Genomic DNA, 18,163 nt, shown 5'->3' with positions numbered 1-18,163 from the left:
AGTCATTCAAGACGGGTGCTGCAGCTGTAACCTCACCCCCGTCAGCCTCCGCACACCCCCCCACCAACCCTTGGCCCATACATAGCTGTAGTTGGAGTGTGGGAGCATGTGAAAGGGGAGGAGGAGGTCACATGAGTGAGGCTGGGGTGGTAATGGGGAAAGGCCACTGAAATAAGCTGAGTTTCACTTTTGTCAAACACACTTTGGAGGTCAGGGTTCCTTACTGTAGGTGTGAAGGTTAGAAAGAGTTGGTATTTTCTTCACTTATCAAATGGCTGTTATCTAGAAATGCTCCTCGCATCTTAATGGTGAGCAATGTCCCACCACCCACCGAAGCTGGTTTATGCTATGGAAGGCATAAACACACTGAATCAAACAGAGTGATTGGTCAGGTTTCGATCATTGCACTTCTTCTGGGGTGGCTGTAGCTCAGGTGGCAGAGCAGGACAGCTACTAATCAGAAGGTAGGTGGTTTGATCCCAGGCTGCCTCCTGGCTGCATGCCAAATATCCTTGGGCAAGATACTAACCCCGTGTTTGCTTACTGGTGGTGGTCAGAGGGCCCGGTGGCGCCAGTGTCCGGCAGCCTCGCCTCTGTCAGTGCGCCCCAGGGTGGCTGTGGCTACAATGTAGCTTGCCATCACCAGTGTGTGAATGTGTGTGTGAATGGGTGAATGACTGAATGTAGTGTAAAGCGCTTTGGGGTCCTTAGGGACTAGAAAAGCGCTATACAAATGCAGGCCATTTACCATTTCTTTGATCTACACCAGGGGTGTCAAACATAATGCCTGGGGGCCAGAACAGGCCCCCCAAAGACTGTAACTGGCCCGCAGTGTGGCTTTGGAAAATGTGAAGGAGAAGACAATTGATAAACTTTTCACTGTATTTTAACAACTCCTGTATCTTTTCCTGCCGATGAAGATCCTCCTCCATGGCCATTCATACTAACCAAAGTAATTAAGTAATAGATTTTAAAAAATTAAATTACAGAATGTTCCCATTTTTTCCCTTTTCAATAACTACTGTAGAAATGTATGATTTCTACGGTGGGTTCGCAGTATAGGACTGTGTGCACAATGAGCCAACAGAACATTTTCTGTAATTCTACACTTTTATTTCGTGCAGTTTATGTGCAACACAGTATTTCTTCATCATGTAGAAAAAAAATACAAAACTTTTCCCTGATTTGTGGATGGCATGATGAACTGTGTTCCAATGTATGGAACTGTTCCTGAGCCCATGCATTGATGTCCATGACAGAGTAACACCTGCTTTTATTGCAGTGTCGTGTTGGGCTGCAAAGATCACAACCATCTAATATTGATTTCCAGCTTTTACCCTTATGTACAGATATTTCGGTAGACAAATAATTTCAAATATTCATGTCAATACATTTTCCAGGTCTTTGTATCCTATTATAGATGTTTTCCACAAGTCTAATTTTCTCTTCTTGTCTTGGAGCCAGTGGTTTGCAGAGTCTGACAGTGATGCGCCTATCTCTTCCTAATGACTATTTTCTTAAGTCATCAGATTGTTGATTTGGTCACTTCTAAACTTTTTTGCTATCTTTATGATCTTGTTTTTGTTTTGCTCTTCAGCAAAACAATACAAATGCAAACTTAACACTTGGAATTAACTCTATATTCTTTATCGGCTTATTATTTCATGAAATAACAAGGGTACAGGTCTCACCTGGCCATGAAATGATGATGAAAATTTGCACTTCAGTCATATTTCAGGTAAAATGGTGTACAGAGGAAAACCTACAACAACTGTGTCACTGTCTAGAAACTTAAAGACCCAAGAGTCCAAAAAATGAGGGTAGTTCAAATATGCTGTGCATGTATTTAAGGGAGTGTGTTAATATTTTCTGTGACAGCCCAATCTTCATGATTTCTCTGAAGACCGAAGGGAGAAAGATTCTCACGTATGTTTTGAGATGTTGTTGGTACCAGTGCTGCCCCACACCACAGACATCTGAAACCCTTGACTCAAAACTGATATGATAATTATCAGATGCTGAATCTTTGATGGGAATACTGAGCGATGGAATGTTGAGGAAGAAAATCGATGCCACCTGTGACTTAGAGAATCCATCATAGCTATAACACCGGCATCTTTCCAAGAGAGAGGAGCATCCCAGAATGCAGCTCTTTCTGTGGGATGGCCCACCCATCTTTGACTGGCAACTGACAGTTCACAGCTGCTCTTTCAATGTCACCATGTCTGTGAACCACAGCACAGAAAGGACATATCCAGCTATCCAATTCAACCATCCCAGACTCCTTAGGCTTGCATGCGTGCTTTCCTAGGTCCCCTCTTATTTTTGCACTCTAATTCGCCTGCTGTTGTATTGTAGAGGAGGGTCACCGTGCCCTTGCCCTGAATTGAAACCACTTCTCATGTTTCTCAGCTGTCCCCTGCCTGTCCTTCAACAAGTCAGATGTTACCAAATTAGTGCAGGTTTCTTCTATCTCTCCACATACCAATCTGTCCCTGTTAACTAGAGCAGCTACTTTTGTCTGTGCAGAATATTTAGGTACTTTGTAAGTGGCTGGGGTTGTTTTGTTGTTTGTTTTTTCCCTCAGGTAAAAAAAATATATTTTTGGCATATATAATATATATATATGTGTGTGGGGGTGTGTTAGTAAAACTTAGAACAGGTTTTAGCATTTAATTTTCAGGAGGAAGCAGTATGAGCAGACCCTAGCTGCTTCTACACACAGCTACTGGATAATACTGGTCTACAGCAGTTATGCAACAGGGCGGTTACATCACATAAGCTGCCTTCTACAAACGGTGCTCATGGAGTTCCTCCAGCGTCACAACAAGTTGGAATCACCATCATATTACAGAAATAGTCACCTATTGTGTTTGGGCACATGCTAACCGAAGGGAAGTATGTTTCTAGTCCAAAATTATAGTTATGAGAATTTCAAGATGTTTTATGATTTGGGCTCACCGGTTATGGCTGCTTACATTTCTCTGGAATTTTGGTGTTTTGTTCTTTCAATACGTCCAAACAAGTGAGCATTAATCTGCAGGCTCGCACACACTTTTGAAACAGCGTGAGTCTTTGAAAGGAATCTGTGCTGGCTGCACTGACCCATGTCAGAACAGCACAGTGTCAAGCTGCAGCTGCGTGTAATGCTACACTCTCAGTATTGGTGAGGCAAATTGTGTCACTTGGTCTAGGAATGGGAAATGGGTCATTTTAATTCCAGTGTCGACGCTTATCTGCAGTTCATTCATAATAAAACAGTTTCAAGAAATCATGATTGGAAAAGTAACTTCTGATGCTTTGCAACCAAATACAATGATGGAGCAAGCAGCTAAAAATAGCACCTTTATGGCAGGCTATATATAAAGCTTCTTTCACACATTAACCTCAGCACCTGTCTGGACAGAACCAGCAGGCTCATGCCCACAGTATGAGCTGCATGTAATATGTAATGTGTTTGTTCTTAATTACTTAATTTCCAGATATCTACATTGTTACGAATGTGTTTTATACTATACTTTCCTGACTTCACAAAAGAAAACCCAAATTGCACCATTTTTAAAAAATAATTATTTTGATTGACGATTATGCAAATTATCAACTGGAAAAATTAGATTTTATGGAAGCCAGGTTTGAGGTATCGCAGTTGTTGCAGCGCTTGGTTTCTGGTTGGCCTTTCTTCATTTAAATTCTAACCACTTGCGTCACGTGCATGGGTGAGGCTATAATTATACCAGGTTTGCTGGGTCCATCCTGGTAGAGCAGCATGTGTACACCCAGAACCCTGATTCAATTTCATTGAGTCAGTTGTCTGTCCATCACAGACAGGACTCGAGGTCCCTTTGCTTTGGCTAAACACCCCAAACACTGACTGCAATAAGCAGTATGAATAAGTGTACCAAACGTCCATGGAAGTGGGCGAAGCGAGAGAGTTATTCCATTTGCTCACCAAAGCATTTACAACTGAGTCTTCCAGGTTCTGTTCTAAACAAATGAGCCTGTCAGTAGGATCCCAGAACCTTCCAGTACAATTCGTGACCATGGACCTTTGCATGTTTAATGATCCTAAATGAAAGAGTGTGCTGTCCAACATGAATCCACACCTAGTCCAGGACCATCGTGGAGGAGGTATGTCCTTTCTACCTTTTGTTTTCACAAAAGAGAGGTAAGTAGGGAAGCCATGTGCTTTATTTCAAAGATGGGTCATAGGTTGGGTCTAGAGAATAAAACCTTAAATCTGCATTTGCTCTACTGACCACCAAGGTACTCGTGCCAAAAGAAGTCCACCTGTACTAAAATTCTTAAATGCAGTCATTAGTTTCAAGCCTTACTAAATACAGTGGCACAAAGGTGGTTCACTTCCTACCAGGGTATACACTCATGACGTGATGTATGTCATATGTATGGCATCTTATCTTAATGACCTTGTAGTACCATATCACCCTATTAGAGCACTTCGCTCTCGCACTGCAGGCCTACTTGTTGTTCCTAGAGTATTTAAAAGTAGAATGGGAGGCAGAGCCTTCAGTTTTCAGGCCCCTCTTCTGTGGAACCAGCTTCCAGTTTGGATTCAGGAGACAGACACTATCTCTACTTTTAAGATTAGGCTTCAAACTTTCCTTTTTGCTAAAGCATATAGTTAGGGCTGGACCAGGTGACCCTGAATCCTCCCTTAGTTATGCTGCAATAGACGTAGGCTGCCGGGGATTCCCATGATGCATTGAGTTTTTCCTTTCCAGTCAACTTTCTCACTCACTATGTGTTAATAGACCTCTCTGCATTGAATCATATCTGTTATTAACCTCTGTCTCTCTTCCACAGCATGTCTTTATCCTGTCTTCCTTCTCTCAGCCCAACCGGTCGCAGCAGATGGCCCCGCCCCTCCCTGAGCCTGGTTCTGCCGGAGGTTTCTTCCTGTTAAAAGGGAGTTTTTCCTTCCCACTGTCACTAAAGTGCTTGCTCATAGGGGGTCATATGATTGTTGGGTTTTTCTCTGTATCTATGAAGCGCCTTGAGGCGACTTTTGTTGTGATTTGGCGCTATATAAATAAAATTGAATTGAATGTCCAGCTTAATGTCTCCTATTGTCATGTGTGGCTGCGTGCAGGCAGGCGTGGAGGACCCAAAGTGCAGACACACAGAGCAAAAAGGTGAACTCAAATGCAACTTTAATGGTGGATGGCAAAGAAAAAACAGAAAACTGGCTGAACTGGGAATACAGAAACTTAAACTGGCAGGCAGATGGACAGAACCCACAGCGTGGGATGAGGGAGATCACAACACCGACAAAGGAAAACACAGGGCTTAAATACACAAAGGGAGCAATCAGGGAATGGGAAAGAGGAGGGAAACACGACTGGGACAAATCAGACCTAACGAGACAAGGGAAGCAAAACCAGATACATTGACATGAGACGCGGACTTTCAAAGTAAAACAGAAAAAAATAACACAGATGCGGACATGCCAAGGGGATACAGCAGACAGGGGAGAAAGAGCAACTAAGGAACACAGAACAGAAACCAGAAGGCAGAACTCTCACAAACAAACGAAAAGACTATAAATGATAAATAAAGGCAAAATTAAAGTACAATAGTAAAGAAAACTCAAAACTCTGGGTCAACGACCAAGGTCTCCTAACACCTATGCTGAACACATAACTTGGTCAGTAGCAGATTACTTGGGTATGATTAACTTTGTAGTATAGGGCCCTGTTGTCTGGTATTAAAATGCTAAGCTGGCAAATGCTGAGCTCCAGGTTTCACAAATGATACCTTCCAAATGTGGCAAAGTGGCATCCATCCTTATGCATCTTCCTCGCGTCTCATTGTATGGAATGTCGTCGCCTATCTTTTGTTTGCCAGGTGTTTCCACTCCCTCTGATTGCCCCTCTTGTTTCTGGGTGTGATATATAAAACTTCAAATTTCTCTTTGACCTTTGTCACTGTGTCTGTGTTCCTTGCCTGTCTGATCTCCCTGTGTGCGTCGAGCCTTAGAGAGAGATTTGGCTTTTATTTTTGTTGGAATTTTTATTTTCTGTTTGTTTTTCCTTTGGGAGCCCCACCAAAGGCCCTTTTCCCTTACAATGCTAGTAACAGATGCCACGGTGCACAGCCAGAGATCCTATTGCCATGGTAACTTATGCTGCAAACCAGATTAGAGGTGAAAAGGTGAAATCACTTCTACTGACCAGCCAAGTCCCTGGAAAACAGTGTCACCATTCCTGGAAGATCTCTGAGACCTGGGCAGATAGGTGGGTCTAAAGTTGTTGTTGTTTTTTTAATAGTGTCTGTGTCAGGGTCTATGCTAGCAGACCATGTGGAGAGAGGAGGAGGACCCAAATGCAGACACTTGGAACAAAACTATAATTTAACAAAGAGCAAGGTTAATCAGGCCCAGTTGTGTCTCCCACCTGTGTGTGATTTCCCAGTGTCCCTCTGTGTATTTATAGTGTGTGTCTGCCTGTGTTCCTCGTTGCGTCGTCTGTGTTACTCCGTGTACTCTGCATTACTCTGTGTTCGTCTCCTAGAAACTGTCTGTGAACCTCTCCGTGAATCCACTGTGTGCTCTCCCTGCTGTCCTCCTTTCGTGTTCAGGTTTGCCATTTTATAGTTTAGTTTCTCCCAGTTTAGTTTCTGTTTTGCCATCCCCTCTTTGTCATTTATAATAAACCACCATCGCATCTCAGTAAGTGCTGCATTCGAGTCCTCTTTCCCACACATCACACGACACAGAGGACAGAGACACAAAGGGAACTTAAATGGACGAGATTACACATGACAAACAGGGGAGACGACAGGATACAAAGACACTGAAACTGTCACGGTTTGCCGGGGCAAGCCGTGTGGAATATGAAATAGGACCCAAAATGCGGCAGCTCTGGTGCAGATGAGTGTTTATTTACAGGGGTGTGAGTACAAACAGCGGTGGCGACAAAACATGAAACCGGAAACCTAAACTGGGTAAACTAATAAGACAAACCAGAATGAGGATGCAGGGAGGTCCGGAGAAATACATACAGGGAGACCGAGGGGAAACAACACAGACGAACCAGCGATTACCAAGACAGAAAATACAACTTAAATACACTCAGAGAACACAGGGAGATTACACACAGGTGGGAGACACAGCTGGGAGTGATTAACATGACGAGACCAGGGAGGCAAACTGAAAACACTCACATAAGACGCAGACCTTCACAATAAAACAGGAACACACGGGGGGGGGGGGGGGGGGGGGGGGGGGGGACAGGGTAAACACCAATTAGAGAACAGAACCAAAATCGCGAAGAGAAAACACAAAACGCTGGGTCAAAAGGACCCAGGATCATGACAGTACCCCCCCCCCCAAAGGCTGGCCCCAGACAGCCCAACAAGAAACAAAACAGCCAGAAAAAACAGAAAACAACCCGACCAGGGCGGGCGGCGGGGGCCCAGGAAGGAGGGCTCGAAGCAAAACAAAACCGGAGCACCGGAAGGCCAAAAGACAAAAACAAAAAACGAGTCCAAAACCAAAAGAAACGAAGCACACCAGAACACAGGAAAAAACAGAGTCCAAAACAGAAGAGTTCAGGGGGCCGACAGCACAGGAGTCCAAAACAGTTCAGGGGGCCGGCCAGGGGGCCGACAGCACAGGAGTCCAAACAGTTCAGGGGGCCGACCGTGCGGACGGCAACGGCGGCCACTCAGGCGATGGCGGTCCGGGGGCCGGCCGTGCGGGAGGCTGCAGAGGCCGGGCGAGGCTGAAGACACGGAGGCCGGGCCGGGCGAGGCTGAAGACACGGAGGCCGGGCCGGGCGAGGCTGAAGGCCCTGGAGCTGCAGCAGGCGAGGATGATGATGGAGCTACAGCAGGCGGCTGGACGGGCTGAACGGGCCCCTCGGACCCCCCAGCGGAGGCAGGAGGCTGAACGGGCCCCTCGGACCCCCCAGCGGAGGCAGGAGACGAAGGCCGGAGCGGTCTCTCGGACCCCCCAGCAGAAGTCACCACTAAGCCAGCAGTCATGGAGTCCTCTGGCAAACACGAAGGCAACTGGCGATGCACTGAGCACTGGCTCTGCCCAGGCAACGCTGACATGGTGCAGTTCTCAGGTGGCTGCATAAACTTCAGGGGTCCAGAATCAGCCGGGGACTGAGACCTAGCCTCTGGGGAAGCCCTGGAGCGGCAAACTGTGCCAATGGCGGCTGAACCATGAAAAGCACCTTGAGGTGAAATTAGACTTTCTCCCTGCATGGAGTGAATGAGTGAAACCGGTGATACTGGGGCCTGCGCTACAGGCGGCACTGGAGCTACTGGGGCCTGCGCTACAGGCGGCACTGGAGCGGCTGCGGGGGAGCTAACCGAGCTGAGAGCGGCTGCGGGGGAGCTAACCGAGCTGAGAGCGGCTGCGGGGGAGCTAACTGAGCTGCCGGTAGCTGCACAGGCGATAAGCAGCTCGCGTTGACATCCGCCACACAAAACGCAGCCCCTGAATGAACAGTCATGCAGTCCGAAAATGAAAAAGAGTCCTCACTCACCACAGCCGGCGATTTAGAAGCCCGAACGTCCGGCTGTGGGGTGGCGCGCTTGCGGCGCGATCGGCGTTTCCTCCCCGCAGACGGCTCCGACGGGCCGGGCAAGATCACATCCGGCAAGTCGGGCAGCGAGGCAGGAGTGGCTGAGAGAAGGTGCGGTGTGAGCCGGAGAAAAGCCTGCATGGTCGGAGGAAGCGACTGCAGAAGCCATGGCAGGCCAGAAAAGAGCCGTTGTAGCCGACCTTCCACGGCACGACGAAGCTCCTCTGGAGGGTTCTCCAGCCATAGCCCGAGGAGAATCTCCACATTGTACGCAATGTCGTCCTGGAGCTCCTCGGACGAATTCACTGCCACTGGGTCCATGGTGGCTGGTTCGTACTGTCACGGTTTGCCGGGGCAAGCCGTGTGGAATATGAAATAGGACCCAAAATGCGGCAGCTCTGGTGCAGATGAGTGTTTATTTACAGGGGTGTGAGTACAAACAGCGGTGGCGACAAAACATGAAACCGGAAACCTAAACTGGGTAAACTAATAAGACAAACCAGAATGAGGATGCAGGGAGGTCCGGAGAAATACATACAGGGAGACCGAGGGGAAACAACACAGACGAACCAGCGATTACCAAGACAGAAAATACAACTTAAATACACTCAGAGAACACAGGGAGATTACACACAGGTGGGAGACACAGCTGGGAGTGATTAACATGACGAGACCAGGGAGGCAAACTGAAAACACTCACATAAGACGCAGACCTTCACAATAAAACAGGAACACACGGGGGGGAACAGGGTAAACACCAATTAGAGAACAGAACCAAAATCGCGAAGAGAAAACACAAAACGCTGGGTCAAAAGGACCCAGGATCATGACAGAAACATACAAAGCGCGAGGGAGACTGATACACAGGGGACTTGACAGACTCACACACTGAAGACACACCATAACCAACATAGTGGGGAAGACACAGACGCGGGACGAACCTAGACAGACGAGAACTAAATAGGGAAGCAGAACTCACTATCAACAGAACTGAAGTCTAAACTATACAAACAAGAACATCATAACACCAGCCCATGACAGTGTGAAGTTAGTGAAATTGACAATAATGTTGTTGTTCTATGAGCAATAATATATAAATTAGGATACTTATTTGCACTTGGTGCAAATGAGGTAATTTTCTGTCATTCCACTTTCTGTTTTTTCTACGGAAGTTTGATGGACTTTTCTGTAAATGATAATGATAAAACATAAAATTCTGTAGATTTACAGTATATTTTCTGTATCATGAACTGATATTTTCCATTAATAGAAAAATGTAAATTTCTGTTTATATTACTATTTCCAAGCACTTCTTTTCACTGTAACTCATTAAATAAAGTTCTTTATATCCTTAAACGTACATTTCTATGCAACTACAACGTAGTACACCCTGTGCTCAAAAAATTCATAAATTAAAACTTTTTAAATTAATCTGTGCTTAGTACACAACAACATACAATTAATGTTAAATATTCTTTTATTCTCCTCAACTCAAAAACTATTCTAAAATATAACGACAGCATCCATCTCGTCATAAACAACTAAACAGCTGATACATGAACAAAGTAACTCACAAGCTTTCAAATTTGAGCATTTTTATTTTCCTTGAAATCTGTTTGCCCTCATGTAAATGTGTTTACATTCCAAGTGTTTTCTTCAAGCAGGACACCTGACAAACAAAAAATGTAATATTTAACGATATGTTCACATTTAATAATATCCAGAGTTTGGTTTACATCCATGTCTGTCCACTTATGATACAGTATACACATGTAGTCAGTTATAGCCACTCACCTTTGATGACTGAATACATTCACCTCATTAATGAAGTGAATGTAATTCACATTGTTTTGAACGTTTGTCTGAACTCTTTGGGGTCTTTACCTTGCAATATAACATACTTTGAGTCAAAAAAGTTTGACTGTTTAAGTGGTGCTAAAACTGAACAGATCTAAAGAAGGTGTTCCTGAAATTTGGGTTTATTAGAACAGGAAGGATGGATGACCCAAAGGACTTTTCCCCATATAATAACTAAAACACAAAATAGATTAGACAGATTACTGTTCCAAACTTAAAGATAAAAGTGCATTTACCGGACTTGTTTTGTCAGCTCTTGCTTTTCAAAGACAGTGAGGAGCAAAGTACAATAGAAGTGCTTTTTCTGATGAAGAGTTAAACTGTAAACAGCAGCGTGGTGAATAAGGATCTGTGTCCACGAATCCTCAACAGCAGAGATGGGCAGTAACACGTAATCTAATTACTTTTTCAGGTAGCGATTAAAGTAAGGGATTACTATTGCGAAAACGGTAATTAGATTACCGTTACTTTCCCGTAGTAACGCTGCGTTACTGCGTTACTAAAACCGTGATTTTTTTGCAAGAATGTCTCACGACAGTGACGTAAGCGAGTGCGACGTTCGTGACAACAGCTGTGTGCAGATCAACAATGGATCATATATCGAGTGCGGGAGAGAGTACGAGCGTGCAGCGTTTAAAGCGTGGAAGTACTGACATTACTTTGAGTTTGATTCCATAAAAAGTGACAAAAACATTAGTGTCCGTTGTGCGTGGGAAGAAAACTTATTTTTACAGCGAAAAAAACCCCTAAACTTCCGAGCAAGCACCGAGTGCGCTACCACGTAATGGGAAATTCACAGAGAAACTCGCGGATTCTTCCACTGACCGCTGCGGCACACCTGCACCAGGGTAAACCTCCGCCTACCCCACTCCTGCTTTACAGGTGAAAATAGAGCAACAGGACCGCTGAGTCTTTGATGTTATTTATTTTCTGCTGTGTTTTACTTGCATCTATTTGAAAGACTGAGTGTAAACACACAAAAAAAAATTTATTTTATGTGCTGGAATGTGCAGAAAATAAGTTTAAATGTTAAACAAATTTCTTCCAGTCAGAGAATGTTGCATATAATAAAATTTTTGCTTGATGCATAAAGTTAAAAGATTAAAACTAATAAAACAAGTTTTAAAAAGATAATTTTCCATCTGATTATATTTTGTATGATGGATTATGCAGAAAAAGTAGAATTGGGCTGAAAGATCTATCGCTTTATCACCTCTTCAGGTTGTAAATCGTGTTTTTAAAAAGTAACTAAGTAACTAAGTAATTAATTACTTTTGAAAATAAGTAATCAGTAAAGTAACAGGATTACTTTTTTGGGGGAGTAATCGGTAATTAGTTACTGATTACTTTTTTCAAGTAACTTGACCAACAGTGCTCAACAGTGACAACACTTAAACATCATAGTTTCAAAATCCTTAATGCACACCTTTTTCTCCACTGTGTTCAAATGCTCTTAACTGTTTAAGTAGAGGAAAAAGTCATATTTCAGACATATTTCACGGCCATTAAACGTTAAACACGGCTCTCAAAACGAGGTCATGGTTACTTCTGGAGCAAAAACCTCTGCTTGTGCGCACATAACCTAAATTGCATCAAATAAGACAATAATAAGACAAATGACTACAAAGTGACACCAGAGGCTGGAGAAGAGCAAGCATAAAGTGACACGTTGTGTGCACACACTTTCTCTTGGTACCACTCTTCACATACCAGTGTGTCAAAGTCCTGAATGCAGCCTGCATGCTAGTCCATCAAGTTCCATCTGAGCTTTAAATAAAATACACTCAGCTTTTCCTTGGATTTTCAGAGTTGCTCAGTTCATACAGGAACTGCAGCAGTCGGGGTTAATGTGTCGCTGTGTTGCTCCTCCATCTCAGCCATTGAGACTAGTCGCAATTTATTCTGAGGAAAACAAGAGACACAAAAAGATATTTTAAAAAGTTTATATTTTTATTCATTTTTTTTTAACCTTGAACATAAACAACAGCAACAAAAAACAAAGGATTATGGCTGTGCGATATGACAATATATAACGGATGACGATATAAAAATGTGTATTGTTTCATATTATACACTATCGTTTGTTTCGTGATGTTGCAAAATAAACTGTTTACGGCAATATTTTTTCATGGTTTTGATGGTCACTGTAGTGGCTATATTAATTTCTTAAACTTCTATCTATCTCTTATACTTAAAATAACCACGCTATGGATGAACAAGCGACTGTTTCATACTTTTGTTACCAACAATGACGGTAAAACCATCGTGTGGCTCCGCCGTCCGCTTGTTCATTTTTCACATAAACCTTTCACAAGAAAGCTCAAGATCCTGCTGAGACTTTTCAAAGTAAACTGAAATGATATACATTATTCTCAAACTTCAAATTTCAGAATATGCATCAAACAAATGACCTCAAATTAAAACATGAAGTAACTATAAATTGGCGCTTATAGTCACCATGCGCATGAAGGCACAGAGAATACCAGCATGGCCAGCGAGGATGAGGCAGAACCAGGTAGCTCCAAACAGAAGGACCAGTCAAAACAAGTCGAGTTATTGCTAAACGAGGGGCTACTACCTCTGTAGCATGGACATGGTTTGGTTATGAAAAGCCTGCCATCCATGGATTCTGTCAGTGTTTTGATCTGTTCACCATCAACATTGCGTGCAGCAGCAACCACAGCCTCCCAGACACTGTTCAGAGAGGTGTACTGTTTTCCCTCCTTGTAAATCTCACATTTGATGATGGACCACAGGTTCTCAATGGGGTTCAGATCAGGTGAACAAGGTGGCCATGTCATTAGTTTTTCTTCTTTTATACCCTTTCTTGCCAGCCATGCTGTGGAGTACTTGGACGCGTGTGATGGAGCATTGTCCTGCATGAAAATCATGTTTTTCTTGAAGGATGCAGACTTCTTCCTGTACCACTGCTTGAAGAAGGTGTCTTCCAGAAACTGGCAGTAGGACTGGGAGTTGAGCTTGACTCCATCCTCAACCCGAAAAGGCCCCACAAGCTCATCTTTGATCATACCAACCCAAACCAGTACTCCACCTCCACCTTGCTGGCGTCTGAGTCGGACTGGAGCTCTCTGCCCTTTACCAATCCAGCCACGGGCCCATCCATCTGGCCCATCAAGACTCACTCTCATTTCATCAGTCCATAAAACCTTAGAAAAACCAGTCTTGAGATATTTCTTGGCCCAGTCTTGACGTTTCAGCTTGTGTGTCTTGTTCAGTGGTGGTCGTCTTTCAGCCTTTCTTACCTTGGCCATGTCTCTGAGTATTGCACACCTTGTGCTTTTGGGCACTCCAGTGATGTTGCAGCTCTGAAATATGGCCAAACTGGTGGCAAGTGGCATCTTGGCAGCTGCACGCTTGACTTTTCTCAGTTCATGGGCAGTTATTTTGCGCTTTGGTTTTTCCACACGCTTCTTGCGACCCTGTTGACTATTTTGAATGAAATGCTTGATTGTTCGATGATCACGCTTCAGAAGCTTTGCAATTTTGAGACTGCTGCATCCCTCTGCAAGATATCTCACTATTTTTGACTTTTCTGAGCCTGTCAAGTCCTTCTTTTGACCCATTTTGCCAAAGGAAAGGACGTTGCCTAATAATTATGCACACCTGATATAGGGTGTTGATGTCATTAGACCACACCCCTTCTCATTACAGAGATACATCACCTAATATGCTTAATTGGTAGTAGGCTTTCGAGCCTATACAGCTTGGAGTAAGACAACATGCATGAAGAAGATGATGTGGACAAAATACTCATTTGCCTAATAATTCTGCACTCCCTGTACATTAAGAAGCCCCCAAATGCCTTCATGCTGTACCTTAAAGAGCAGAGGCCAAAGGTGAAAGCAGAACTAAGTATTAGTGACAGTGCAGCTGTGGGAGAGAGAGTAAGTGTAACTCTGAATATATTTATGCATCTGTTAATGCTCTATCATCTTGTTTGTGCATGTGCACCAGCTGTCCTGTAGTTATGTGTAGTAGCAGTGTGGCTGTGTATTTATACGAGCTGACAGTGTGTTCTTGTGATCTTCTATCCACAGTGGAGGTCGCTCTCAAAGAAGGAGCAGAAAAAATATTTTGACGAGGCGGAAACACAAAGATGTCATCACGCCACAGAACATCCGAATTGGTCAACCAAAGAGAACTATGTATGTCCAAAGTGCCAACATACAGTTCATCCATGTGCCTTTCACTGCACTGAATGATGAAACAGTCACTGCAGAGAGTTTGTATCAGCTCAGGAAAATTCTGATGTGTTTGTTTTTAGGGCAAAAAGAGGAAGAGGGTCAGAGATCGTAACTGCACCAAAGGTGAGAGAATATTCCGGGGAATCGTTTTCATGTCAAATGTGATGAAAAAAGTCAAAAATCTATTAGAAAAACAACCCGTTGTGTTTTTGTTTGTGTCTTCTGAACCTGAAGAGGACGCTCAGCAGGCCAAAACACGTTGTGTGAGGCCAGGTCAAGCAGAGCCGTCTTCTTCAGCTATAAAGGAACCACATCAGCTGGATAGAGTCTGGGTGTGCCAGCCACAGACACGTGTTAACACCCTAACCATTCAGGACACAGTACTGGTGCAAATGCCAAACACACTGAACCCAGTCAGTGTGCCTGTGTGCAATGTGCCATGTGCCACAACTTTATTAGTCCCTCCTGTAATAAAGTGAATTATTATTTGCAAGATGATTTGTTCCACAATGGATTGTGTTGCTGCACAGACATTTTAGAGTGGAACACAAGTAAGTCAGGGTTGGGCCAGATCGTTAGGCTGTATGTTATTGTTGTACGTGGCAGAAAATGTTGTTAGGAAGACACTGATTTAACTCCACAGTAATTGGAAAGGCTTAAGTTTGCAGTGCTGTTGAACTGTTGAAGTAAGATGTTTTCCTCAAGGCACTTACACCAGTCACCCAATAACAATGAAACCATGGACGGGTGACATTTCTAAAATTGATAAACTTGTTCAAATACAATGTTAAAATGCTGGAACATAACAACTGAGCTCATAGCATTGAGACAGGGTCCAAACATAAAAGTTATAAACTGATCCCCATGTCACTGAGTGAAATAAGGGTTTGATCCCCTACAACCCAACAAGAATACTGGCTGCCACAGATGTGTTTTGTGCCCATGTGGCACATAGACTGCAATCGATCAATCATGAAGCACTGATTTTATCCACAGAATCAGTTTCTTCCATTCTAACCTTTCCACCATCATGGGCAAGACCAAAGATCTGCTGGTAGAGCTGCTGCAAAAACCCACGGAGCTCAGCAGCCAGCAACAAATTCTGGATCCTTTGCTTTTAGTTAGCAATTAGCATTAGCAGCACATCCTGCGTCCGATGTGAAAGGACTTTTATGCTGCGCACTGTGACTCACAGCAATGGTCCCGGGTCAGCCCTGACCATTGTGTTAAACTAATCCTAAAGTAATAATGGTATTTCTAAACACTGATATACCACAACTTTATCCTTTCAACAGCTGCTGAAAATAAGGGGACCTAACTGCTATCGGATAAAAAGTGCCCCAATCCAATCAGAGAACAGATGGGTTTGGCTGTCGGAGGGGCACTTTTTTGAACTGCAGGTCCTTGAAGGGTAATCTCTATATAAATATCTGGGCCATCTCTATACAAATCTTTTTTACGCACGCACAAATCTTTTTTACACATACAAATCTTTATTACAAGTACAAAACCGATTTACAAGTACAAAATATTTATGACCACATTTTGAGCCCATAGTTAAAATGATCATGAGAAAGGTGGAGGAATTTTACAAAATTACACAGGAGGAGCTTGTTAATGATCTGAAGGCACCTGAGACCACAGTCACCAGAAACACCACTGGTAACACACTACGCTGTATTGAAATCTTACAACACTTGTTTAAGTGCTTTCACAGTCAAACTGAAAAGGGTAAACACTAACTAGCCCACTGGCTGGGCTGAATGTGCTTTACAGGTCTGCTGCTCTGCCCAGGTCTAGTGTATATGACAGTTAAATCTCCCATGAGGCCTTTTTTGTACCTGTGAGGTGAATCTATTAAGTCACTGTGACTTTCACCTGCTTGCCATCACCAGTGTGTGAATGTGTGTGTGAATGGGTGGATGACTGGATGTGTAAAGCGCTTTGGGGTCCTTAGGGACTAGTAAAGCGCTATACAAATACAGGCCAGTTACCGATTACCATTCACCTACACTAGTGATGGGATTTCCGGCTCTTTTTAGAGAACTGGCTCTTTCGGTTCGGCTCACTAAAAAGAGCCGGCTCTTTCGGCTCTGAACCGGCTCTTCAGGTTTGTTGCTTTAATTAATTAATTAATTATTAACAATAATATAAAATTATGCACTAAAGGAATTACTAATGTAAAAAAAAAAAAAAAAAAGTGGTTTTATTTATCCATCCATCCGCTTATCCTTTTCAGGGTCGCGAGGGGCGCTGGAGCCTATCCCAGCTGTCACAGGGCGAAAGGTGGGGTACAACCTGGACAGGTCGCCAGTCTGTCGCAGGGCTAACACATAGGGACAGACAACCATTCGCACTCACATTCATACCTAGTGACAATTTGAATTATCCAATTAACCTATCCCCACAAGCTGCAAGTCTTTGGACGGTGGGAGGAAGCCGGAGTACCCGGAGAGAACCCACGCAAACACGGGGAGAACATGCAAACTCCACACAGAAAGACCCCGGCCTGATGGTGGAATTGAACTCAGGACCTTCTTGCTGTGTGGCAACAGTGCTAACCACCGTGCCACCGTGCTGCCTGGTTTTATTTATATATGTTTATATATAAATATATGTGGTGGCACCTAGAGACAAAGCACGTACAAACTCCAAAACACTTTTCTAGCATGAACTGAACTTCCAAAACAGAGCTACCTAGATCACTTAAATTACACAATTGAAAGCATGAAAGCATATGTGTATTGTTTGTGTATTTATACACAAGCATTCATATATAGTCAAATAATAAAAATGTAAAAATAACAATAAAAAATGTTCATTTACCTGTTACTACCACACACCAAATCCGGTCGTTGGTACTTGGTGGCTTGTGTAGCCACTAGGTAACAAAAGTTCAACACTGCGCCTAGCATCCTGGAGCACTTCTGTTGTCTTTTGTACGTGTTTTGAGTTTTTATGTGCTTCTGAGTTTTTACGTGTTTTGGAGTTTGTACGTGCTTCGGAGTTTGTACGTGTTTTTACATGTTTTGGAGTTTTTACATGTTTTGGAGTTTGTACGTGCTTCGCAGTTTGTACGTGTTTTTACGTGTTTTGGAGTTTTTACGTGTTTTGGAGTTTGTACGTGCTTCGGAGTTTGTACGTGTTTTTACGTGTTTTGGAGTTTTTACATGTTTCGGAGTTTGTACGTGCTTCAGAGTTCGTATGTGATTTGAAGTTTGTACGTGCTTTGTCTGTAGGGGCCACCGTAAATATACTTTTATTTATTCACTCCACATAAAATGTAATAAATAAATCATATAATACAAAAACCAACTAGTCACATTTCAACTTTTAACTATTTAAATTTTCAGCTTTTTCCTTTTACAAATTTAAACTGAAACAACACAAAACACTGCAAACCACAACACAATTAAATATAAATTATAATATGAAAACAAAAAGAACATGCACATTCTCTGTCATATGGACCTGCATGAATTAACTTTCTGAATCCTTTATCATCCGCAACTGAAGATAGTTGTGGATGATTACTATACGTTGTTGTCC

The 18,163-nt window shown here is 43.3% G+C and overlaps 1 long non-coding RNA gene across 1 annotated transcript; it reads left to right on the top strand.

Moving 5' to 3' along the window:
- The first annotated feature begins 73 nt into the window (after nucleotides 1-73).
- LOC308387542 lies at nucleotides 74-17,332 on the top strand. Its single transcript, XR_013969963.1, has 4 exons — nucleotides 74-464; nucleotides 14,468-14,575; nucleotides 14,695-14,737; nucleotides 14,849-17,332. It is a non-coding gene; the product is annotated as an uncharacterized lncRNA (long non-coding RNA).
- Nucleotides 17,333-18,163: the final 831 nt, after the last annotated feature.

This window comes from Rhamphochromis sp. 'chilingali' (assembly GCF_963969265.1).
Source record: "Rhamphochromis sp. 'chilingali' genome assembly, chromosome: 19".
Lineage (NCBI taxonomy): Eukaryota > Metazoa > Chordata > Actinopteri > Cichliformes > Cichlidae > Rhamphochromis > Rhamphochromis sp. 'chilingali'.
This window is presented reverse-complemented; position numbering and strand designations above follow the sequence as displayed.